This window comes from Leptonychotes weddellii, chromosome 13, assembly GCF_054177405.1.
Source record: "Leptonychotes weddellii isolate Sample4059 chromosome 13, ASM5417740v2, whole genome shotgun sequence".
In the NCBI taxonomy this organism is placed as follows: Eukaryota; Metazoa; Chordata; class Mammalia; order Carnivora; family Phocidae; genus Leptonychotes; species Leptonychotes weddellii.
This window is the reverse complement of record NC_138381.1, coordinates 55,278,205-55,293,514: the sequence shown is the minus strand read 5'-3', so window position 1 is coordinate 55,293,514 and position 15,310 is coordinate 55,278,205. Positions and strand designations below refer to the sequence as shown.

The 15,310-nt window shown below is 44.5% G+C and overlaps 1 pseudogene; it reads left to right on the top strand.

Moving 5' to 3' along the window:
- Window positions 1-1,613: 1,613 nt before the first annotated feature.
- LOC102745120 (calcium uniporter regulatory subunit MCUb, mitochondrial pseudogene) lies at window positions 1,614-2,648 on the top strand (annotated as a pseudogene).
- Window positions 2,649-15,310: the final 12,662 nt, after the last annotated feature.

The window sequence follows — 15,310 nt, the reverse complement described above, 5'->3', positions numbered from 1 at the left end:
TTCTTCAGTTTTCAACAACAAAAATTAAGTCAAAATCCTTAATCACCGGGCCCGTGGGTGACTCAGTTGGCTAAGCATCTGCTTTCGGTTCAGGTCATGATCCCAGGGTCCTGGGATCCAGCCCTGAGTTGGGCTCCCTGCTCAGCAGGGAGTCTGCTTCTCCCTCTCCCTCTGTGTGCACACTCACTCTCTCTCTCTATCAAATAAATAAATAAAGTCTTCAAAAAAAAATCCTTAATCACATGTGTTGCTATGAAGGTATGCCTCCCTGGTCATGGTCCTGCAGAGGTAGCTTTTTAGACTTCTATGTAGGGCTTTTTATTTTTTCCCTGTAGCAGTCCATCTTCTCAGCATGGCCTTTAGATCTTTGGGGATTCTGATTCTCTCTTCATTTTATTGAAATCCTGCCAGCACTAAGGCACCCAGGTGAGGGAGGCAGGTGAGTTTCCCACGCCCTCATGTTACATGGTCTAACTTCCCCACCCCCCACCCCCCCTCCACCCCCACCCCCCCTACTGCCCGTAGCTCAGGGCCAGCCTCCCTGTGAATCACTCCCTTACTCCCCAGAGAAGGAAGGTTTGCCAGGAGAGAAAGAGATATTTGGACAGGGTGTGTCCTTCTTAAGAGCCAGCTGCAGTTAGCCCCCTGAGGCTGGGAAGAATGTCGCAACCAGCTTCCAACGCCCAAGGGGTGTCCCCGCGTTATGGTCTCACTGCAAACCAGGGCGCACCAAAGCTTTTGGACCCCGGACTACATCTATGCCCCGGGAGTCCCGCCTCCCACCTGCGATCCCCTCCTCTTCATGGAGCCAGGGCCGCGAGGGTCCTGGGAGGCACATCCTCGCCAGAACAAGCCACTGGGCAGTGACTTCTGCGGACCGAACCTTCTGGACCAAATTCCCCAGAGAGGAGCTCAGATTCTGGGGAAACTGGCCCGGCACCCCCCGCCCCGCCCCGGGGGTGATTCTCTGCGCCCCTGGGCCTGGGACTGGGGTCCCGGCGGAGGCCGCGCGGTGCTGGGCCGAGGCCGCCCCCTGCTGTCGGCGGTGGCGAACTGCGCGGCGCCCGAGGCCGCAGGCGCTCTCAGACGTTGGCGCCCTGCAAAAAATTAGGCTCGGAGTTTATGCGGAGCCTTAGGGTGTGATTTGAGATGCCTGTCCGTTGAAGGCAGGGAGAACCTCGCTGCTCTGCTTTTCCGTATCCATGACTGTGCGGACACGGGATTTAGGCAGCGTGACAGAGTAAATGCCATTATTCCATGCAATATGCCATAGTGCGTGGATAACCCCAAAATGTCAACATAGGTCATGGCCAAAGTAAAGATACGATGTAAAATTTGAGTCCAGTAAGAGAACAAGATGGAATTGAACGAGTTCATCCAGAGGTTACTCAAGTGTTTGGCAGAAGGTTGTTTTTTGTTTTTCATGGCTGCAATAATTACTTTGGAAAAGGCATTTAATGACTTTAAGTGAAATTTAAGATGGAATTGGAGCCCTGCTTCTGGACACTGACACGCAGAGTTTTGTGAGCTACAGAGTGTGGTGGGGCGGGGGCCAGCAGGAGGCGCAGGGAGGGCAGGGCGCACCGAGAATGCGGGGTGGGGGTGGGGGGGCCGCTGCGGGGCGCTGGCCAGGGCCGGCTGACCTGGTCCGGAGGCGCCCCTGGCCGCGGCGCCCGCGGCTGCTGCCGACCCCCGGACCCCAGGGCCGAGCGCCTGCGTGGCCGCGATCGCGGATGCACCAGGTTGTGTGTGTGAAGCTGTGTGGAAATCTACAACACTATCAGTCCGGTCTTCGGAGTTCAGCGGTGCCCCGTGATGAAGTAACAGTTAATGACAGAGTCGGCCTTCCCTTGCTAACACTTAACTTGGCCATCCAGAAAAGCGCGCTGTCGATTTGCGGTCAAACCGGTGTTAACAGCAGTCGGTTCCTTCCTCCAAAAGGAAGATAAAGGTGTCAAACTGCCGCCATCTTCACAGCAGATGGCAGTGAAATTGCAGCTTCAACCTTGGTGGAAATTTTGCTAACGAATGATTTTAAACTTGTCATTAAGAGGTATGATGCCCCAAGAAAGAAAAAAACTGAACATGGAGCATGGAAAAATGGGAAATCTTGGGTTCACAGACTGTTTACAGCTTTGCGTTTAGAAGAGTTTCAGAAAAAGAGCACCGTTTACTGGAGAAAACCGACCACCTGAAGGGACAGCCGCGGCCTCTCCAACAGATCAAAGCTGGAATCGTATCTCACTCAGGAGCCAAAACCAGCGGCCGTGGGTCCATTTCGGGGGCCCAGTGGCATGGCTCCCCCACTGGGTGTACTCCTGGGATGTGATGGAACCAGTGACAAACCTCAGCACATTTGCAAATTCCATGGTCTTTTTTGCATACTTCGTAGTCACTCGACAGAATCATAGGTATCAGCGGTTAAGGGTACGCAGTTTCTTCACTTCCTGCATGAGAAATCAAAGCAAGGGCATTCCATGTGGTGCAGTACAAATTAAGAGATCCTGCCAAGGCCATAGAATCCCTCAAACAGGTGGCCACTCGATCCGTTTGCGAATGCAAGGAAAGGAACTCAAGGAAAAGAGTTAATCTTACATTTTCAAACATCACTGAATTTTTCCAGTATGTGCTGATTCTGCAACTTAGAAACGAGCTTTTTTTTTTTTTTTAAGATTTTTATTTATTTATTTGAGAGAGAGAGAATGAGAGAGAGAGAATACCTGAGAGGGGATAGGGTCAGAGGACGAAGCAGACTCCCTGCCGAGCAGGAAGCCCGATGCGGGACTCGATCCAGGGACTCCAGGATCATGACCTGAGCCGAAGGCAGTCGCTTAACCAACTGAGCCACCCAGGCGCCCTAGAAACGAGCTTTTTGAGTCCCACAGTGCCTTTGAATTTGAGTGTTCCGATCTCTTTTGTTAATTTAAAAAAATGCTTGAAAAAAAAAGTGTTGTCAGTTAAGTATTTCAAGGACAGGGATCATGGCTTTTTTTTTTTTTTTTTTTGACATCTTCCCAGAATAGGAAGAATCTTAATTCAGCTCCATTCAACATGCTAATAATCATTTATTGAACATATCCCAATAACACTACTAACTTCCTGTGTAAGACCTTAGGCTTTTTGTACTCTCTGTGCCTAGGTTTCATCCTCTGTAAAATAGGTAATAATATCACCTACTTATAGGGTGAGGAGTAAATGATCCGTAGTGCACTCAGCACCATTCTTGGCCAGACAGAGGACTCACAGGAAATGTTTGTTATTATTTTTACATCTACCACAGTTAAGTTCTGAGCTAAGTGCTGGAGTTACTCATAATAAGACATGATTCCTGTCCTCAGGAAATTTACCATTTGAACTAAAGATGTATACGAACAGGCATATAAGATTATCAATGATCAGTGCTGTAAAAAACGTAAGAACAAGGTGCTGGGGGACAATGGACAGGAGAAATGTATTATGTCACAGGGGAAGGACACCAGAAGGCCTTACAGGAGGGGTAACATCTGAGCTAAATCTCGAAGGATGAGTTAGGATTTGGATGGACGAAGAGAAGCAGTCTGAGCAGAAGAAATCACATGAACAACGATGCTGAGTCATCATGACAGTGTGTAGTAAATTCAGCATCAGCCAGTGGCTAGTGTGACCAGAGGGTGGGAGATAGGAGTGAGGGCTGACGGGGAGGCCAGAGAAATGATCATAATCAATAGTGAGCCTCTGGTGAAGGCTTACTTAACCAATGCCAGGCCCCACGAACTGGAAGAAGATCACGGGGCCCTATGAGCCATGCTAAAGACTGTGATTTGTCTTACAGGCAATGAGGTACCATCAAAGCTATCTTAGCAGGTCCCTATTTGCAGAAGGATGGAGCACACAACAGGCTCTTGGTAAACACCTGTCAGATTAAATTAAACTGGATGGCGGTAGAGTATAAATGGTGGCAAGTCCTATACAGGTATGAAAGCTACAAAATAAACTCAGTAATTGCGTGGTTCAAATGTACTTGATACCTAGAAGGAATGAGTAGGTTCATTCAAGACACATGGCTTATTTTAGAATCAGTAAAAACTATGAAGCCAAGTAGGGAAGTGGTTTCTGTCAAAGGTCACTGCTCTACAAAGCTTGAACGTAACAAGTATGGATTTATCTTAGTATCTTATTCCTGAGGCAGCGGGGAGGAGATTAACCCCTGCTTTATGACAGAATGCAGTCATTCGGGGGCCATGGCTGGAGGGGATGTACAGTCCCCATTCTGGTGGTAAGGATATGGGGAAATGGTGTTTCCAGCCAAAGCCAAATCCCTAGGTTCCCAGCCTGTTAAGTGTACCTGAAGCTGGTTTTGGCTCTCCAGCGGACTTGTAAGGTCTTGTTCGGGGACACAAGAAGCCGTACCTGTGTTGAGCCTATGTGCAGGGCATGCAAAAATGACATAATTGCTACTCCAAATTCTGAAAAGCCCTAAGCGATTGGATACATTGGCCATAATCTTGTCTTGTCCAGAGCATTATAGAATATCCAAGCTTGCAAACCAACAGACATGAGTATAAACCTCAGGGCTTCCCCAGGGCTATTGCCAATTCACCTATTGACAACTATGGCTAGAGAAACTTTATGCAAAGCCTAGAATGTGAGAAGGAGGACTGGTGTGGGGCAAGAGAGAAGATAGCAGGTGGGTGAAAAAGCCAGTCATGTTGGAACGCACTCTCTAGGTCCCCCAGTGCCTGGGAGCGTGGTGTGTTTAATGCCACCTAGTGGCTGGCAATAGATACACACCTCATCCTTCCCTGCAGGCTTTCTGGGGCACCTGGGGTAGGGGTAGAGGGCCAAGCCAGGAGCCAAATGGGGCCAGGAGTTGTTGTGTAAGAAAGAGCTGCTACTACAGTCCAGAAGATCTTGTCCCTGGGCACATACAAAAGATGACCTTTGCTGTCTTTTGGCTTGGAATAACTTCCAACTGTGTTTCTACATTACCTCCAAAGACACATTTTAGGCTTTGAGAAAAGCATGAGCTTTTGCTCACCCAGGGTCACTGTTGGGATTCAGTGCTTGGTATGGGTCTCATACTCTGTTACTGCACTGGCCTCTGATGAATTTCTGATCAGCAGCAAGGTCAATGAAGAAAAGGAAGTAAAAGGTGACAATAAGATGGTCTGGGTGCCTGGGTGGCTTAGTGGGTTAAGCATCTGACTTCGGCTCAGGTCGTGATCCCATGGATCAAACCCTGCATCGGGCTCCTCATTTAGCGGCGAGCCTGCTTCTCCCTCTTTAAGATCTTAAAAAAAAAAAAAAAACACCGCTGAAGAGAATTCCAGGGTGATACCATTTTGTGCTCCTACCAGTCTTTTTTTTAAATTGAAGTATGATTTACATATGGTAGGGCTCACCCTTTGTAATGTACATCTCTGCAAAACTTGACAATGCATACAGCTGTGTAACTACCACCACAACCAAGAGTTTCAACCAGCCCATCACCCCCCACCGAAAATTCCCTGGTATACTCTTTGTAGTCACTCTCCCCTCAACCCCAGCTTCTGGGGTGGCTATATTTTTGCCTTTTCCAAAAAGTCATATAAATGGAATTACACAGTCCATAGTCTTTTTTTTTTTTAAGATTTTATTTATTTATTTGACAGAGACACAGCGAGAGAGAGAACACAAGCAGGGGGAGTGGGAGAGAGAGAAGCAGGCTTCCCACTGAGCAGGGAGCCCGATGTGGGGCTCGATCCCAGGACCCTGGGATCATGACCTGAGCCGAAGGCAGACGCTTAAAGACTGAGCCACCCAGGCGCCCCAGTCCATAGTCTTTTGAATCTGGCTTCTTTCACTTAGCAGAAGGCATTTCGGGCTCATGCATGTTGTTGCACACAGCAGGAATTCATTCCTTTTTACTGCCAAGTAGTAGTCCCTTGTGTGGATATACCAGTCTGTTTACCGAATCCCAGTTGAGGCACATTTAGGTGGTTATTTCCAGTTTGGGGCCATCATGAATAAAGCCGCTATAAACATTCTCATATAGGCTTCTATGTGAACATAAGTTTCTATTCCACTGGGTAAACACCTCAAAATGGGATTGCTGAGTTGTCTGGTTGAATGTTCAACTTAAAAGAAACTGCGGAACTATTGTCCAATTTTCATTCCCACCAGCAATGCACGAGAGTTCCAGTTGCTCTGTTCTTGGTATTGTCAGATTCATTGTGGTTTTCTGTTCTGTTTTCTTTAAGTAAACTCCACACCACACGTGGGGATTGAACTCACAACCCCAAGATCACACCCCCAGGCACCCCGTGTCAGATTTGTTTTTAATTTTTAAATTTCACACACATCCTGGGGTGCTTGGGTGGCTCAGTCAGTTGGGTGCCTGACTCTGATCATGATCTCAGGGTCATTGTGCTGAGCATGGAGCCTGCTTGGAAATCTCTTTCTCCTGCTCCCTCTGCCCCGCCTCACCCCACCCTAACCCCACTTGCGCGCACAAATGTGCGCGCGCTCTCTCTCTCCTTCAAAAATAAGTAAATGAATGAATGAATGAATGAATAAATAGATAAATTTCACAATCCTTATAGTGGTACCTCATCATGATTCTAATTTGCATTTCTCTAATGACTAATAGTGTTGCCCTTCTTTTAGTGTGCTTATTTGTACATGAATTATCTTTTTTAGTGAAGTATATCTCCAAATCTCTTGCCCATTTTCTATTGAGTTGTTTCTTTTCTTGTCATTGAGTTATTTATTCTAGATAGAAAACCTTTATCAGAAGGACACCTGGGTGGCTCAGTCAGTTAAGCATCTGCCTTTGGCCGGGGTCATGATCCCAGTCCTGGGATCGAGTCCCCCATTGAGCTCCTTGCTCAGCAGGGAACCTGCTTCTCCCTCTACCTGTTGCTCCCGCCTGCTTGTGCTCTCTCTCTGACAAATAAATAAATAAAATCTTCTAAAAAAATAAAAGAAAACCTTTATCAGATATGTGATTTGCAAATATTTTCTCCACATCCATGGCTTGACTTTTCATTTTCCTGACAATCCTTTTGAAGAGTAAACGTTCTTAATTTTGATAAAGTTCAATTTATCATTTTTTTTTCTGTTATGGTTCATGACTTTGACATTGTAGCTAAGAAATGTCTGCCTAACCCAAGCTCAGAATATTTTTCTCCTATTTTATATTCTAAAAGTGTTATAGTTTTAGGTTGTACATTTAGGTCTATGATCCAGGTTGAGTTAATTTTGTATATGGTACGAGGTATGGATCAAAGTTCATTTTTTCATATGGATATGCAACATTCCAGAATCATTTGTTGAAAGACTAGCCTTTTTTCACAGACTTTACACTTGGTTGAAAATCAGTTGACCATATATGTGTGGATCTATTTCTGAACTCTCTTCTGTTCCATTTTGGTCAGTGTGTCTCTCCTTTCACCAATACCACACTGTCTCCATGATTGTAGCTTTATAGTAAGTTTTACATCAGGCAGAGTTAGTCTTTCAATTTTATTCTTCTTTTTCAAAATTCTTTTGGCTCCTTTGACTTTCCATCTAAAGTTTAGAATCACCTTCTTGATTTCCAAAAGAAAGAATTCCTGCTAGCATTTTGATTGGGGTTGCTTTGGTTTGGAGAGAATTGGCATCTTATCAGTATTGAACAATATTGAATCCACAAACAAGATATCTGGTCCCCATTTATTTATATCTTCCTTGATTTCTTAGTCCATGTTTTGTGGTTTTCAGAATACAGATCTTGAATGTATTTTGTTAGATTTCTACTCAAGTATTTTGTTGTTGTTTTTGCTATTTTTTATTGTGGTAAAATACATGTGATGTAAAATTTCACCATTTTAACCATTTTTAAGTATATATAGTTCAGTGGCATTAATACATTCACATTGTTGTACATTCATCACCACTAACCATTTTCAGAACTTCTTCATCATCCCAAACTGAAACTCTGTATCCACTAAATGTTAACTTCTCACACTTAATCATGATGAGCACTGAGTGTTGTATAGAATTGTTGAATCACTCATTGTACACCTGAAACTAATATAATACTGTATGTTAACTATATTGGGTTTGAAATTTAAAAATAAAATAAAAAAATTAAAAGCCCCCAGGGGCACCGGGGTCGCTCAGTTGGTTAAGTGCTGGACTCTCGGTTTTGGCTCAGGTCATGATCTCATGGGTGGTGGGACGGAGCCCAGGGTTGGGCTCCGCACTCAGCAGGAAGTCTACTTGAGGTTCTCTCTCTCCATCTCATTCTGCCCCTCCCTCTGCTTATGTGCTCACTCTCTCTCTCACTCTGTCTCTCTCAAATAAATAAATCTTTAAAAAAAAATTAAAAAGCCCCCCAAAATGATAATTTCTCATTCCTTCCCTTTCCTTAGCCCTGGGTTACCTCTGTTCTACTTTCTGTCACTATGAATTTGACTATTTCATAGAGGTTCAATCACATAGTATTTGTCCGTCTGTGACTGGCTTATTTCATTTAGTGTAATGTTCTCAAGGCTCATCCATGTTGTAGAATGTGTCAGAATTCTTTCCTTTTGAAGGCAGAATAGTATTCCCTTGTATGGGTGTACCACATTTTGCTTATCCAATCGTCCCTTGACAGATACTTGGGTGGCTTCCACCTTTTGACTATTGTGAATAAGGCTGCTATAAACAAGAATGTACAAATATCTGTTTGAGTCCCTGCTTTGAATTCTTTTGTGTTTATACCCAGAAGTAAAGTTGCTGGATCATATGGTAATTCTGTTTTTAATTTTTTGAGGAACCACCATACTGTTTTCCCCAGCATCTGTACCATGTTATATTTCCATCCACAATGCACAAAGCTTCCAATTTCTCCACATACTCACCAACACTTGTTCTCCTTTTTTTTTTTTAAACTGCCACCCTACTGGGTATAAAGTACTATCTCATTGTGGTTTTGATTTGCATTTCCCTAATGTCTAATTATGTTGAACATCTTTGCATGTGCTTATTTGTCATTTGTATATCTTCTTTGGGGAGATATCTATTTATATTCTTTGACTATTTTTTTAATTGAGTTATTTTTATTGTTGAGTTGTTAAAATTCTTTATATATTCTGGACATTACACCCTTATCAGATTTACAAATATTTTCTCCTATTCTGTGTGTTGTCTTTTCACTTTCCTGTTAGTGTCCTTTGATGCATGAAAGTTTTAAATTTTCATGAACTCCAGTGTAGTTGTTTTGTTTTATTTCGTAGATACCCTTAACCAGTTTGGGGAAATTCTTTCCTATGTTTATTTTGCTAAGAGTTTTCATCATGAACGGTTATTGAATTTTGTCAAATGCTTTCTCTGCATCTACTGAGATAATTGTATGGTTTTTCTTTTCTTTTTTCTTTTAGATTTTATATATTTATTTGAGAGAAAGAGTGTGAGAGAGAGAGCATGAGAGGGGGGAAGGTCAGAGGGAGAAGCAGACTCCCCACTGAGCATGGAACCCAATTTGGGGCTCGATCCCAGGACCCTGGGATCATGACCTGAGCCAAAGGCAGACGCTTAACAGACTGAGCCCAGGCGCCCCTGGTTTTTCTTCTTTAGTCTGTTGATGTGAACAATCTTGATTGATGTTCAGATACTGAAACTGCCTTGACCATGTCACTGAGCACCATTCATGTGTTTACTAGCCATTTGTAGATCTTCTGTGAAGTGACTGTTCAAGTCTCTTGTCCAATTTTATTTGGATTGTTCATCTTTTTATTGTTAACTGGTAGGAGTTCTCTAAACACGCTGGCTAAAAGATATATTTTTCCAAATATTTCTCCGGTTTGTAGCTTGATTATTCAATTTCTGAAGATTATTGTTCGATAAGCAGAACATGTTAAAATTTAATGAAGTACAATTTATCAAATTTTTGTTTTGTAATTAGTGCTTTTTGTCATGTCCAAGAAATCTTTGTCTACCCTAAAGTCGCAAAGATTGTTTCCTATTGTTTTCTTCTAGAAGCTTTATGGTTCTGGCTCTTATACTGAGACCTGTGATCCATCTTGAATTAAGATTTGTAGATGGAGTGAAATATGGGCCAAAAATTATTTTTTCTATATAAATATCTAGCTCTTCTGGCCCTGTTAAAAAAAGACTTTCCTTTTGCCTATTGGATTGATTTGCCATTCAGTCAGTCTTAGTTTTCTTTTTAGGATTTCTCCATAATTTTATGTCTGTATATTTACACAGAAACAACTAAAGAGCATTTGGAGCTAAATTAAAAAAAATAACACTGATCAGCGGCGCCTGGGTGGCTCAGTCGTTAAGCATCTGCCTTCGGCTCAGGTCATGATCCCAGGGTCCTGGGATCGGGCCCCGCATCGGGCTCCTTGCTGGGCAGGAAGCCTGCTTCTCCCTCTCCCACTCCCCCCGCTTGTGTTCCCTCTCTCGCTGTGTCTCTCTCTATCAAATAAATAAATAAAATCTTTAAAAAAAAAATAACACTGATCAGGGCGCCTGGGTGGCTTAGTTGTTTAAATGTCCAACTCTTGGGCGCCTGGGTGGCTCAGTTGGTTAAGTGACTGCCTTCGGCTCAGGTCATGATCCCGGAGTGCCGGGATCAAGTCCCGCATCGGGCTCCCTGCTCAGTGAGGAGCCTGCTTCTCCCTCTGACCCTCCCCCTTCTCATGTACTCTCTTCTCTCTCTCTCATTCTCGCTCTCTCAAATAAATAAATAAATCTTAAAAAAAATAATAATAAATAAATATCCAACTCTTGATTTTGGCTCAGGTCATGATCTTGGGGTTGGGGATGGAGCCCTGTCTTGGGTTTGGCACTGGGCATGGAGTCTGCTTAAGATTCTCTCTCTCCCTCTGCCCCTCCCCCACTGCCATGCGCGCTCTCAATAAAAAAAAAATAACACTGATCGATTAATATTTTGAATTGGTAATACATGTATGTGTTCTCAGTTAAAAGGTACAAAATTCAAAAAGATTATAGAATAAAAATTAAATTTCCTCTCCATCTCTGTCTCTCTTATCCCCGGTGCCATCCACTAAGACAAATGCTATTAGTAGTTCTCTGAGCAACTTAAAAAGACAGGCTTCACGTAATTCAACACTGAGATTCTGACCGAGGCCTGTGAATATGTGTGAGCGTGTGTGTGTGTGTGTGTGTGTGTGCCCGCTTATGTGTGTGTCACAGGTACAAAGTATGATTTGGGTATTACAAATCGTTCCTAGCTCATTCTAAAAGATTCACCTGAGACATTATAAGCAATGTCTAAGAATTTTTTACAGGCCTTATTTTTTTTTTTAAGGATTTTATTTATTTATTTGACAGAGAGAGACACAGCGAGAGAGGGAACACAAGCAGGGGGAGTGGGAGAGGGAGAAGCAGGCTTCCCGCGGAGCAGGGAGCCCGATCCAGGGCTCGATCCCAGGACCCTGGGATCATGACCTGAGCCGAAGGCAGACGCTTAACGACTGAGCCACCCAGGCACCCCGGGCCTTATTTAATTATCTCCTTCCCACTTACTTAGGTAGATAAAGAGAAACATGATATGATTTTTCAATTCACAGAGAAGAAAAGGTGGCAAGGTTTTTTCCCTTCTCATCTTTTCTTTCTATTTTTGACAATATTTATTGACCAACTCATCAGATCCATACACTGAATGACTGTCAGAAATTGCAAATTTAAAAGAAAAAAAAATGGAGGGGCTCAGGAATACTAATTAGGATATATCTATTAAAAAGCAAAAATAAAATGCATGTTGTATATGAATTGTGAATGCAATCTGTAGACAGCTTTTATTAGGGGATTCCTAGGTTTTTTGCTCTCCCTTGAGCAATTACCATCTATGGGCATGATCCTTGGGATTCCCCCATCACAAATTGGCTTCATTATAAAGTGGAAAGGCAGGAACCACCTGTCTCTAAGCCAATCCTAGGTGTTATGTAATAATGAAGTAGAGAAGATGTAGAAGATTCTGCTTTAGCACAATTCCTTTTATTATTGTTGTTGTTGTTATTGTTATTGAAGCCTAGCTGCCATACAAGGTCATGTTAGTCAGATACAACATAGTGACCATTCTGTGAGCAGTACCCATCACAAGCGCAGTCACAATCCATCACCACACCACCTTATTACAGTCTTTTTTTTTTTTAAGATTTTATTTATTTGACAGAGAGAGAGACAGCAAGAGAGGGAACACAGCAGGGGGAGTGGGAGAGGGAGAAGCAGGCTTCCTGCTGAGCAGGGAACCCGATGCGGGGCTCGATCCCAGGACCCTGGGATCGTGACCTGACCCAAAGGCAGGCGCTTAACGACTGAGCCACCCACGCGCCTCCGTGATTGACTGACTTTATAACTGGAAGTTGGTGCATCTGAGTCCCCTTCACCTATTTCAGCACCCCCTCCCCCAGCCACCTGCCCTCGGCAAACACCAGTTCGTTCTCTGTATGTAAGAGTCTGTTTGGTATTTTGTTCATTTCTTTTGCACGAAAGCTTCCCCCTTTCTGAGTGCATGGCCATTGAATCCAAACACCTCATTTAATGAATGTGCTGACTAATTCATAAAGTGAAAGAGCCTGAAACACAGGCTTTATTGATTGCCCTGCTATAAATCCTCCCGAAGTGTCAAAACCACACCGTTTTCACACAAGGGCCTCGCTGTTCCCACCCAGGGGTTGCAGTCAGGACCAGAAGAGTCTGTCCTGAGAACATGAGCAACCCCATCAATGTGCTGAAGCCTTGAGTCCTGGCAGCCAGGGCTCACCCTGGCTGGCAGGGGGCACCCCGAGTCCTGGGGGGCTTGGACACGCACAAGCGGAGGTGGAAGCTGCCTCCTCTCCACACCCCGAGGTCTGTGCTCCATCCACCCGAAGACACTGAACCACACAGGGAAGAGGCAAGGGCAGGTTTCCTCAACCAGACAAGGTCAGAGAGGATCGTTCCTGCAGAGGGGAAGTGGAGGCTGGTGGCTGCGGAGGGCGAGGCCCCAGGCCAGGGACTAAGGCTCAGGCCCACCGCAGGTAAGGAACGGGGCCACTGAGGGGTGTGTGCGTGTGTTCTGAGCCACGTGATGTTGCAGCCTTGGGTGGGTCCCCCCTGGGGTACCTGGTCTGGGAGCTTAGGGGCCGATGGAGATGATAAAACACGCATGAACGATACCAGGGTTTGCCAGAATCAATTCCCTGAAGTGGAATGAACAGATCAAGGGTAATGATCATTTTTCATGTTCATGATACATGCTCTTGAACTACTTTCCAAAGAGGTGGAACAGTTTAGACACCAACCAGCAGGAAGAGTATAAATTCCTATTTTACTGCTCTCTTACTAGTGTTGGTTTTTAAAAAATCTTTACTAAAGGACAGGAGGCAGAAGGTGGCATTTATTTTAAATAAATAAAAATTAATTTATTTTTAAAATATATATTCCTTTGATCACTAGTGAGTTTGGACATTTCCTTAAGCATATTCCTCACAAGTCACTCTTTTTCAGTTTTTGAAAACCATTTTTACATGCTTTAAAAAGGTAAGTTTTTGAGGGGCACCTGAGTGGCTTAGTCGTTAGGCGTCTGCCTTCTGTTCAGGTCATGAACCCAGGGTCCTGGGATCGAGCCCCGCATCGGGCTCCCTGCTCAGCGGGAAGCCTGCTTCTCCCTCTCCCACTCCCCCTGCTTGTGTTCCCTTTCTCGCTGTGTCTCTCTGTCAAATAAATAAATAAAATATATATTTTTTTAATTAAAAAAATTAAAAGGTAAGTTTTTGAATAAGTTTTGAAGGAAAGCATAAGTGACAGCTATTAAATTATTATTGTAATGAAAACAGTTTAATAGAAGTGGGAAGAAGGGCCATCCAGGGAGGCCTGCCAGCCGGCTTAATGACCAGTGCAGGAAGGACAGGGAAAGGGCCTGTGGCGGTGCCAAGAAGCCTACATACATGTCAGAAATAAGAAATTGGTATCTATTTGCATTTTAAAAAGTGCATACCCTGGGGCGCCTGGCTGGCTCAGTTAGTGGGACCTGTGACTCTTGATCTCAGGGTCATGAGTTCAAGCCCCACACTGGGTATGGAACCTACTTAAAAAAATGGGGCGCCTGGGTGGCCCAGTCGGTCAAGTGTCCGACTCTTGATCTCAGTTCAGATCTTGATCTCAGGCTCGTGAGTTCAAGCCCTGTGTTGGGCTCTGCGCTGGGCGAGGAGCCCACTGAAAAAAAAAATGCGCATACCCTAAGAGCAACAATTCCATTTCTTGGTGTTATACCCCAGAGAAACACCCATGCACACAGGATGCATTTATGAGATGTTTAGTACAGCAACTGTTTCTACTCATGAACAACTGAAAACAGCCCAAAATTGAGCAAGAGGGGAGATGTTGAGAATAATAGGTTATAGCCGTGCTGTGAAATATGATGAAGCAGTTCAAAAGTCTGAGGTGGGCGATGTGTACTAAGACAGGAAGAACTACATATTGGTGAATGAAAAAGCAAGTTGCGGGCACCTGGGTGGCTCAGTTGGTTAGGCGACTGCCTTCGGCTCAGGTCATGATCCTGGAGTCCCGGCATCGAGTCCCGCATCGGGCTCCCTGCTCAGCAGGGGGTCTGCTTCTCCCTCTGACCCTCCCCCCTCTCATGTGTTCTCTCTTTCTCTCTCATTCTCATTCTCTCAAATAAATAAATAAATAAAGAAAAAAGAAAAAGCAAGTTGCAGAGCACTACATATAATACAACCCCAGTTATGTAAGCAAATACACACAGTAATACTCGTCTGTATATGATCACCTAGAAAAGGGCATGAAAGGATTCACACAGGACAGAGGAACTGGCAGGAATGGGGCCAGAACTGGTGACAGCGGTCTGAAATGTTGCCCTATCTGTAAGGTTTTCATAAAAATGTCTCATAATGACAAGGTATTTGTGTGAAGAGTCCAGTGCTATTTTTTATAGACATGTTGTTGTTGATGTTGGCACAACTCGTTGCGAAAAACAGAGTTCTGCTTTGCCCTTCTGCCCAGTTGGGAAAGGCGAGGACTGTTCACCCTGGAATTAGCCCCAAAACACAGGCTTCTTTGGGCACTTTCTTTGGAGAGAAAAATTCAAATTGAAGTCAGCAGAACAGAACATCACCTTTGTTCCTATATTTTGAGGGAAAAGAAACAACCATCCCTAGTAATGAGAACAGCAACACGAGTGTTGGTCAGGGACAGGGAGCCGATGACCCCGGATTGTTCCTAGCCTGGCAGTCTGCTCACCGAGGGCCAGCCTGGGGCCACAGGGGTAGGCCCTTCCTCCCAGCTGAGCAGGCCTCGCAGCCTGTGGCACATGGAACCCCACAAAGAGGGTTGATCATAGGAGACCTTCTGG